Source organism: Priapulus caudatus, unplaced genomic scaffold (genome assembly GCF_000485595.1).
Source record: "Priapulus caudatus unplaced genomic scaffold, Priapulus_caudatus-5.0.1 Scaffold887, whole genome shotgun sequence".
In the NCBI taxonomy this organism is placed as follows: domain Eukaryota; kingdom Metazoa; phylum Priapulida; class Priapulimorpha; order Priapulimorphida; family Priapulidae; genus Priapulus; species Priapulus caudatus.
The window spans coordinates 95,604-106,259 of NW_014577948.1; positions in this window are offsets into that span (position 1 = coordinate 95,604).

Below are 10,656 nucleotides of genomic sequence, written 5' to 3' on the forward strand. Positions count from 1 at the left end.
TCTGCTCTCTCTCTCCGGCAGCCACGCGGCCGCCGCTCATGCACAGACCTTTGACAAAAAGCGCGCTCAATCTACGCCGCTGCTTCATCTAACGAACGTCTCATCACAGACTTTGACGACTTGGTGTAGAAACATAAGAGTATTTTCTCGGACTTGCGCCTTTTAGCCTGCTATCGCTTCTACTTTAGACACATAAGCACTGTTTCGGTTGCTTCCCGATACCTGAACCATAGGGAGCGCCCTTTATGGCGGAGTGAGCTAATCGGGCATAAACCTGCAACATAAGCTATAGGTGGCGTCCGATCTTGTGGTGGGCAATGTACCTTCCTCCGCGATCTCTTCCGTGTCTGTTCCATTCTTATTTAAAATACATAGCCGTACGCCTTGTTCTCGCATCGATGTTTCGCCAACTCCTCGCCCTCCTTACTTCCCGAGACAACGCAGGACATTCTCATTTCTATGGACAGTCCCGATGCATCATGAGAAGGGAGCCCAGAGGGGGTATGCCATTCACCTCTCCACCCACAGACGTAACCCGACCTTCCGAGACCTTGACCGCCAGCGTCCAAACTTCTCACAACCGCTCTTTCTGAGTCGCGGACGGTCGTTCGAATCGTCGCACGCCGCCTCGCGTACCCCGCGGGAGCCACCGGTTCATTTGCGCACGTAGCCTGCGCGTAAACACTCTCAGCGAGTGTTTCTGCTTCCGACGATATCAGCTCCTCGCTGCAAGCAAGCCTGCAGCGTCGCCTCAAGCGACGCCTTCTCTGCTCCAGCAGCCGCACGTCGCCGTGCAACCCTCCATCGCCCCGCCGTCAGACTCTCGTTTCCTGCTGCAGCGCGCCGGTAGGCGGCGGCGGCGGCCCACCTGCTTCGGGCGTCGCGCAGGCCGCGCGCGTAGCCTGCGCGTTCTCTCTACGAGCGGCGGCGGTGCCGCGGCCGCGCACCTCCCCGCAGCGCCTCTTCTCGCGCCGCAGGTACTTCCATCGTCGCGCAGTAGCTCTCTTGATAAGCAGGTGGTACTTGCTGCGCTCGCTCTCCACGCGCACGGCACGCCAAACACCAACCACCGCCGCTGGCCGCTTCGCGCCGTCGCGCCGCCGCCAGCCGCCGCCGTACCTGCGGCCGTCCTGGCTCCTCCAGCGAGTGTCGCGCTCGAGCACTCGACTCAGACACGGCCCAGCTGCTCGAGGGCGTGGCATGCGGTTCGGTGATGGCGACGAGCTGGAGGCGGTGAGCGCGTGACGCCGTCGTGCTCGCCAGAGGGCGACAGCGCCGCGCGCAGCGAGTGCGCGGGGTCGGGGGAGCGCGGGGAGTGAGGCGTTGGATCGGGGGAGCGCGGGGAGTGAAGCGTCGGATCGGGGGAGCGCGACGCACCGCCGCGGTCGTCCGCCGGCCAGTAGCTGTCGCTCGCCGCCGCCACCAGGGCGCGCTCCTCCCGCAGCGCCCGCTCCTTCGTGTCGTCGGCAACGACGCTGTCCGTCTTCGAGAGGATGATTGTCGTCGTGGCGACGGCGTGCGGTTGCCGGGCGACCGGGGCCGGCCTGTCCGTCTGCGAGTGCCGGTGGTGCATGCGGCGCCCCCTGGAGGTGTCTGGCGACCCGTTTTGCACTTGCACGCCCCGGCTAACCATCTCCTTGCTCAGTGCTTTCTCATTCTTTGGTGCTGCAGGGAGAGAGAGAGAGAGAGAGAGGAGAACTCAGTTAGTTGTGAGTGCTGTCAGAGAGCCGGAGAGACGGGGCGAGGGTCGATTTACAATAAAGAGATTTAATGGAGACACGATGGAGCGATGACGGATTAACGATAGATAATTGATGGAATAAAAACAGAAAAATGATGGCATGGCAACTGAGGAATGCTGCAGTAGCAAGGGTTAAAATGGACGAATGGTGGAGCAATAACAGAGCCACAATGTCAGAGTGAAAATGGGGTAACAATAGAGAAACAGCCAGGTAACAATGGATAAACAATGTGGTAACGATGTGGATAACAATGTGGTAATGATGGGGATAACAATGGAGAAACAATGTGGTAATGATGGGGATAACAATGGAGAAACAATGTGGTAACGATGGAGAAATGACGGTGCAACAACGGACGAACAACAGAGTGAAAATGGAGAAACAATAAGAGAAGAGGAGACGTACTGTTTGGCTTGAAGTGAAAGACTCCCTTCAGATCCCTCGTTATCACAGCATCGTCAACACAGAAGTTCAGCGGCACGTTGCCGGGCGACGTCAGGTTGTTTGGAGGTCGGTCGTCCTGCAACGACAATCACAGCAGTTGTCATGGTGATGGCACCCAACTGTCACGCAACGCTCTCTTCATGCGCGACTCTATGAGTGTCACAATGTCTACATATGTGTACCACACTGATCACAACACCTTCTGACACGTCTGCTCACTCATCCTGTCACATCAACCTGTCACCCGTCTGTCACAAGTCTGTCACATAACCTGTCACTAAGTCTGTCACCCGTCTGTCAACATTCATCCTGTCACATTGTCTGCACATCACCTGTCACCCATCTGCAGAGGCGTGTACAGGATTTGTACCAGGGTCGGGTTCAAGTACCCAAACTGTGGGCACAGCGAAGGGGGGTGTGGGTTTAAGAATTATTTTTAAATGTTAGACCCCCTTAGATGCGTTTCTACGCGCGAGCAAGGGGGGTCCGGACCCCTGGACCCTGCCCCCCCTGTACGACGCCCTGATTCTGTCACATCACCTGTCACCCATCTGTCACATCGTCTGTCACCATCTGTCACACCACGCTTCAGCCCGTTCTGTCACCTGCGCCGCCGCTCTCACCTTGAGGCTCAATCTTGCCAGTCTTCGTAGCCGTCAGCTGCCATCGGCATAGCGTGGCACCACCACCTACGATCTCTGATCAAGGTCGACGCATGTTCGTGCAGACTCGTCATGAGCAGCGGCGAGGTCGAAGGCGCGGCCCGCGAACCTAGCAGCGTAGTAGCAGGGCCCCCTTGCCGCGGAACGCCTCCGCGCCGGCACAGCCGGCTTCGCAACGCGGGACCCGAGACGAGCCGCAGCCTCAGGGCCGGCTCCGCGTCGTTCTCGCCACCTCCGGGGCGCCACGTCGATCCTCCTCGCCGATTCTTCCGTCTCTGCGGAACGGGGAGCGGAGATCAGTTGGGGGTTGGCCAGGCGGGAGGGTCGGTGGTCGCATCACGGGCGGGGGGCGGGGTTGAGTGCGCCGCGGCAGCCATGACGTTGAGACCGATTCGTCTTTGATGAGTTACTCTATTTCTCGTTTAATTAGCCTTATTTCGTCCAATTAATTTGACTTAATTCGATTAGCGCTCATCTCAACTGATTGTGATTTGATGCTGTATCTCTTTGCTGCATTTTACTGGTCTCATGCGAGCCAATTATTTTCCTTTCGACGTGTGATCATTGTGCACGAGATATGCAAGTATTTAACCAAATATTTCACCTAGAGTTAACTAAGGCGTGTATTAGGGACCTTACAAAACCAAGGGTTCACTACGATCTAGCTTTCATCAAGGATTTACCATTAAGACTTACCGAAAATATTTACCATGGATCTTAGTAAAGAATTCACCAAAAATTTACGATGAAATTAGCAACTAGAAGGTGCGTGCCAGGTGCGCGTGCAAGAGCAGGGATGCAAGGGACAGAGGCAGGGCGCGATAGCTACTGGGTGTCGTGCCTGGGTGGTCACGAGCCCCCCCACAATTTTCGGTGCGCCCCCAGGCTGCCCCCCCCCCCCCCCAGCTAAAATTCGATCTTGATTAAAAAAATTTGAATTAAAAAGCAATGCCGTTAGAACACTTATAATAACAAAGAAAAGTTATATTATTGTGCCCCCCGCCACGAAAATGTAACCCCTCAGTGCCCCCCCCCCCCCGCCTAAATAAAATCCTAGCCCTAGCGCTGTCCACTGACAGAGGGATGCTGCGTGCAGCATGCAGGCGTGTGTTACTCACGCCTCAAGAGGTCGTTGTCGTAACAGGTACTACAGATATGTACCCGACGGTCAATATATGTATACACAAAGTGGTACCAGGACTTGCTACTAAACAGAGTCTACCCTAAACCTAACACGTAACCCTAACCCTTAACCCTAACCCTATAACATACCTCATATAAAAAAATTTAAACATAATATTAAACAACCTAAAACTACCTCGCCGGTACATATCTGTAGTACCTGTTACGACAACGACCCTTCGTGCGTTACTCACTGTAGGTGAACTTGGAGTGGAACTCGTCGTAGCTGATGTTGCCCCACTCGTGCCGGCTGCACCGGTGTCGCCATCGCAGCTTCACCGTCGAGTGCGCGATCCCGCGTTCCACGCACGCCTCCACGCCGCGACAGCACGTCCACGACACCACGCCATCTACCGGCACAAAGGGGAAACTGTCAGACCGACCGGCTATCGCGTGGATAACGTGAATATGATAAGAAATCGAAATGTCGAACCGTATATGTATAATCCTATATCGAACATCACTGTTGCACGTGTGACCACTAGATGGCGTTGGCGCTCACCCAATCCTTCTTCGCTCGTATATGAGCGCTGCTCGTCTCACTCGCGTCGTCCGGAACCAAGCTGTCGGCTATAGAGGGCGCTCTGTTGCCAGGACGGATCTCCGAAGATACCGTCGTCCGACGACGACGTCTCCATGGCGACCATTCACAAACTGGTCGCTGTCGTCGTCCGAGATATCGCTCTTCTGCACGTGACGAGAGACAAACAAGTGAGCATTCGGCGCGGCGGCAACACGGCGGCGCAAAGCGGTTCGCATGCAAAATGCCAGAGCCATGCGTTAGCGGAATAATTTCTCACAACACCTACAGTGGTTCTGCCGTAAGCGCCATCGTAAACGCAGCCATCGCGGCGTGCGAGAGAGAGGGAGGGAGGGAGGGAGAGAGAGGAGAGAGAGAGAGCAGGGAAGAGAGCGACGAGAGAGAGATAGAAGAGGAGAGAGAGAGAGCAGAGAGAGGAGAGAGGAAAAAAGACGAGAGAGAGAAGAGAAGGAAAGAGAAAAGAGAGAGAGAGAGAGAGAGAGCAGAGCAGAGAGAGAGAGAGAGGGAGAGAGGAGAGAGAAGAGAGAGAGAGAGAGAGAGAGACAGAGAGAGAGAGAGAGAGTCAGAGAGAGAGAGAGTGAGAGAGCAGATAGGCGAGAGAGAGAGAGAGAGAGAGAGAAAGGGAGAGAGACACTGACGAAACCCCCGTGCGAGACGTGACGACGGCACAAAGACAACCGCCCCACAAACATCAAAACTACGACGTCAAAGAAGAACGCACGCCCCCCGGCGGAGGTAGGGGGGGAGGCGCACCTACCAAAAAACACACGCAGCGTGCGCGTCGCTCAACAATACTCTCGCGAAGCACGCACCGCCAGAACACGACCCGGTAATCCACCGCTGGCGGGGGGCGATCGCCAAACGCTCCACCCCGCCTGGGGAGCGGGAGGCGGGTCGCGCCCCGACCCCCCCTCTCGATTCGGCGGCGCGCGGCGCGCTGGCGCCAGCGCGCTTACGGCCAGCAACCGCGGTACACGATCTGACCAGCTTCGCTACGGAGCGAACAGAGGCACGACTGCGCTTACAATCCACACGCCCAGCAGTAATGACCGTTGCGACATGGTCTCATCGCGCCCAGCGAGCTGTCGGACAGCGTTCGACGACGAGTGGTTCATGCGATCCTTGAGGCCGTGAAGCCCTTCGATAGGCTGTCCAGGTTTGGTGAGCGCTGAAGCCGATTCGACCTGCGGATCGATATCAGCGATGGTAAACGAAGCTGCCAAGGGGGAAATATAAACAAAAAAAAAAAAAAATAACGGGAAGAGAAAGAGAGGAAGCAGGAAGATGAATGCGGAGAAGTGAAGGCCCTTCGATGGGCTGTCCAGTGTTGGTGAGGCTGAAGCGATTTTCGACCTGCGGCATCGATATCAGCGATGTAGAAGACAGCTGCCAATGGGGAAGGGAGAAGAAAGAGCAGAGCAGGCAAGATGATGCGAAGAAGTTGAAGCCTTCGGATGGGCTGTCCAGTTGCGCTAGAGGCTGAAGCCGATTCGACCTGCGGATCGCGATATCAGCGATGTAGAATGGAAGCTGCAAGGGAAGGAAGAGAGGGAAGAAGCGGAAGGATGAGGAGTAGAAGGAGGAGAAGCAGGAGAAGGGAGAGGTGAGGCCTGAAACAATTCAATCTTGCTGGATCGATGAAGTTGGATGGGAGGAAAAGAAAAAGAGATAGAGACAGAAGGAGCGGAGGAGAAAACAGAGAGGAGGACATTAGAAAGAAAGGGAGGAAAGAGAGGAGAGAGAGACGAGAGACGAGAAGAAGCGAGAGAGAGAGAGAGAGAGAGAGGAGAGAGAGAGAAGAGCGAGCAGGCAGAGCATGGTGAATGAGTGATTGAGGAGATGGGTGCGGGTTTGAGGAGGAAGGCACCAGCACCACGCGCTCACTCACTCCACTTCTTGCTCCTCAGTGACGACAGACTGCTGCTCTCACTAATCGTCACTGTCTTCCCCTCGCCAGCGGTCCGGCCACGCGAGGGCGCCGCCGCAGTGTTGGGCGAGACGCGGATCTCCAGGGTTGACATGTCATCGACTGTAAAGTTAATAACTGTTGTTTTATAATAGTTAATAACTGTGTTTATTAATTAGTTAATAACTGTTTGTTTATAATAGTTAATAACTGTTGTTTATAATAGTTAATAACTGTTGTTTATAATAGTTAATAACTGTTGTTATAATAGTAATAACTGTTGTTTAGAATAGTTAATAACTGTTGTTTATAATAGTATAATAACTGTGTTTATAATAGTAATTAACTGTTGTTTTAAAATAGTTAATAACTGTTGTTTATAATAGGATTAATAAACGGTGTTTATAATAGTTAATAACTGTTGTTTTAATTAGTTAATAAAAACTGTTGTTTATAATAGTTATATAACTGTTTGTTTATAAATAAGATTTAATACACTGTGTGGTTTATAATAGTTAATAACTGTTGCTTTATAATAGTTAATTAACTGTTGTTTATAATAGTTAATAAACTGTTGTTTATAATAGTTAATAACTGTTGTTTATTAATAGTTAATAACTGTTGTTTATAATAGTTAATAACTGCTTGTTTATAATAGTTAATACTGTTGTTATAATAGTAATAACTGTTGTTTATAATAGGTAATAACAATAATATGTTGTATTATAATAGTTAATAACTGTTGTTTATAATAGTTAATAACTGTTGTTTATAATAGTTAACACTGTAGCAACGACAGTCCACCAATGATTTTTGTCGTTCATGACAAAAATTTCGCGAAAGGGGTGGTGAAATATATTTTTTTGGACTAGCACACACACAGTTAATGCTGTAAACCTGTGTTAGTGGACACAGTGTCTGTAACGCACACCTGGTATTACTCTAGAGTGGCAGTAGTACAGTGAAACCGCCTCTATAAAACGGACACTTGTGTATAAAGGAGAATCTTGCAATTTTTCTTGAGCAATCCTCATATACAGGTTTGACAGCATTTATTCACACACCCGCTCATTACACGTACCCATGATCACTTACATATGTGTTTCTTGCACGTACCTGTAATTACTCACACTTGTTGATTGCACGTACCCTGTTGATTGCACGTACCTGTTAATTACACGTACCTGTTGATTGCACGTACTTGTTGATTACACGTACCTGTTGATTGCACGTACCTGTTGATTACACGTACCTGTTGATTGCACGTACCTGTTCGTTAGCGCTGTGTGCGGGAGATAGCGTATTGCTCATCGATATCGTGCTGTGTGACGGAGAGGGGTGGCGCTGTGAGCGCCGGGTGACACGTTCGACAGCGCCGACAGTCGAAGGAAAGCCTCCGGATTCGGCCATGCCGAAGTGCCAGCCCGACGGGAGCAAACATGGCGCTCGCCGACTCAAACCTGCCGAGCAGACAAGCGAACGTGCGAGAGATTGCGAGTGAGAGAGAAAGAGAGAGTGAGAGAGAGAGAGTGAGAGAGAGAGAGAGAGTGAGAGAGAGTAGTAGACGTAGAGTAGAGAGAGAGAGAGAGAGAGAGAGAGAGAGAGAGAGAGAGAGAGAAGGAGAGAGAGAAACATGGCGATGTTCCAGGCAACTTGTTTGGCACTACTATGCACGCCCATGATTTAAATGTTGCACCATTAACATGTCAAGCACCCTAGCCACTCTTATGGGTACTGCTGCTACTACTACTACTACCGCCACTACAACCACTACTACTAACACTACTACCACTACCACTACCACTATTAACACTACTACTACTACTACAACCACTACTACTACCACTACCACTATTAACACCGCTACCACTATTAACACTACTACCACTACCACTACCACTATTAACACTACTACTACTACTACCGCCACTACAACCACTACTACTAACACTACTACCACTATTAACACTGCTACCCCTATTAACACTACTACTACTACTACTACTACTACTACTACAACCACGATCACTATTAACACTACTGCCACTACTACTACTACTACTACTACTACTACTACTACTACCACTACTACCACTACTACCACTACTACCACTACTGCTACAAGCGCTAGTATCGATGCACTGCTCTCACCTCGATATGATGGAGTCCGCGTGCTGCGCGCCCGCCTGCCCCGCCCAGCCTCCCGTCGCCATCGTCGGCGTCTCCTCCTCGTCGACGCCATTCGTCATCGTCTTGTCCTCCGAGCTCTGATTGGACAGCGTGTTGAGGCTGTCGAGAACCGACGACGACGACTGCGAGATGGCGCCGGGCAGCGCGCAGCACAGCAGCGCCAGCTCGACGCTCGGCGCCACCGTCAGCGCGACGAACGACGACGGCTGCGGTGGCGCCCCCCCGGGGGCGGCGGCGGGGAGGAGGGCGCGCGTGTCGGCCTCGACGTGCTCTATCAGCGTGCGGAGGGAGTCGAGGAGACGCAGCGCCATCACGTACTGGTAGTGCGTCACCTGCAGAGAGAACGCAGGGAGTTACTCGTATACATGTTTGTTAATTACGTACCTGTTTGTTAATTATGCACCTGTTTGTTAATTATGTACCTATTTGTTAATTATGTACCTATTTGTTATTTACATACGTGTTTTTATATTTATATACTTGTCTGTTATTTACGTACCTGTTTGTTATTCACATACGTGTTTTTATATTTAAATACTTGTTTGTTATTTATGTACCTGTTTGTTATTTACATACTTGTTTGTTATTTATGTACACGTGTTTGTTATTTACATATGTTTATAGCTACAGTGATGTATCGTGGGTAATATGAGATATCATGTGACATGCACGCACCTGCGCGTAGATCTTCGTCATGACGTGAGCGAGGCAGTAAACGTCGCGCGGCGCCGCCGGCGCTGCAGGGGGCGCCACCGTCACGCGCAGCAGCTCGTCGAAGTTCCCCTCGTCGAGCGAGTGGTACTGCTTCGTCAGCTTACGCCGCTCACCGCCGCGCCCCCTGGTGGTGGCGAGCGAGTCGAGGCAGGGCGAGCGACGGACGCTGGGCGGCGGCGGTGGCGCGCTCTGGTGGAGCCACAGCGTGACGGGGAAGGCTTCTACGAGGGAGACGGGCCGGCCCTTCCAGCTCTCCGCTCCGATGCACTCGATCCAGAACTGATCCATCGTGACGCACCACATGTCGTCGTCGGCCGGCGTCGCGAACATGTTGTGGCTCAGCGCCACCTAGTGACGACGGCGACAAACGCTGCATCACACACAAATACTACGCTCGACGGTTAAACACGCGCACTGATAATAATGGTTATTATATATATATATATATATATATAAAGATTGAATTATATATTTTTCTATATATAATTATATATTAATTAATTTAATATACCGAACTGGTTTCATCAGGAGTTCCGTAATTAACACAATTAACTGCTAATTAAGTTACTACTGATATTATTAACATAATTAAATAGATAATAACATTCAAGATGACAGCCGACAAGTAACGATGAGAATTCAGCGACGATGCAGTGCTATCAATGTAACCTGCTTTCTTTCATTTGCTACGACCCTTCCTTCTTCTCTTTCTCCTCCTCCTCCTCCTCACTCTTCCCCCTTCTTCTCTTTCTCCTCCTCCTCCTACTCCCTCTTCCCCCTTCTTCTCTTCCTCCTCCTCCTCCTTCTTCCCCCTTCTGCTCCTCCTACTCCCTCTTCCCCCTTCTTCTCGTCCTCCTCCCTCCTCCTTCTCGTCCACCCTCTTCCTCCTCTCTCCTCCTTCTGCTGCTTACCTTCCCCCACCGACGACCGCTTCTTACCTCTTTGGGTTTCTGGCCGGGAATCTCGGGCAGCCTCCTCCTGGGTGCTCCGGGACTGCTTCCTGGACTGCTGCGGGGGGAGGAGCTGTCCAGGCTTCCTGTCTTGACTAGAGTGGGCTTCCGCGGCCGCTCAAAGTTACGTCCTGCGAGCGAGGAGCGAGAGGTTAGGTGTAGGAGTAGAGAGTAGTTAGGTGTAGTAGTGTAGGTAGAGAGGTTAGGTGTAGTAGTGTAGGTAGAGAGGTTAGGTGTAGTAGTGTAGGTAGAGAGGTTAGGTGTAGTAGTGTAGGTAGAGAGGTTAGGTGTAGTAGTGTAGGGAGAGAGGTTAGGCGCGCGTGCA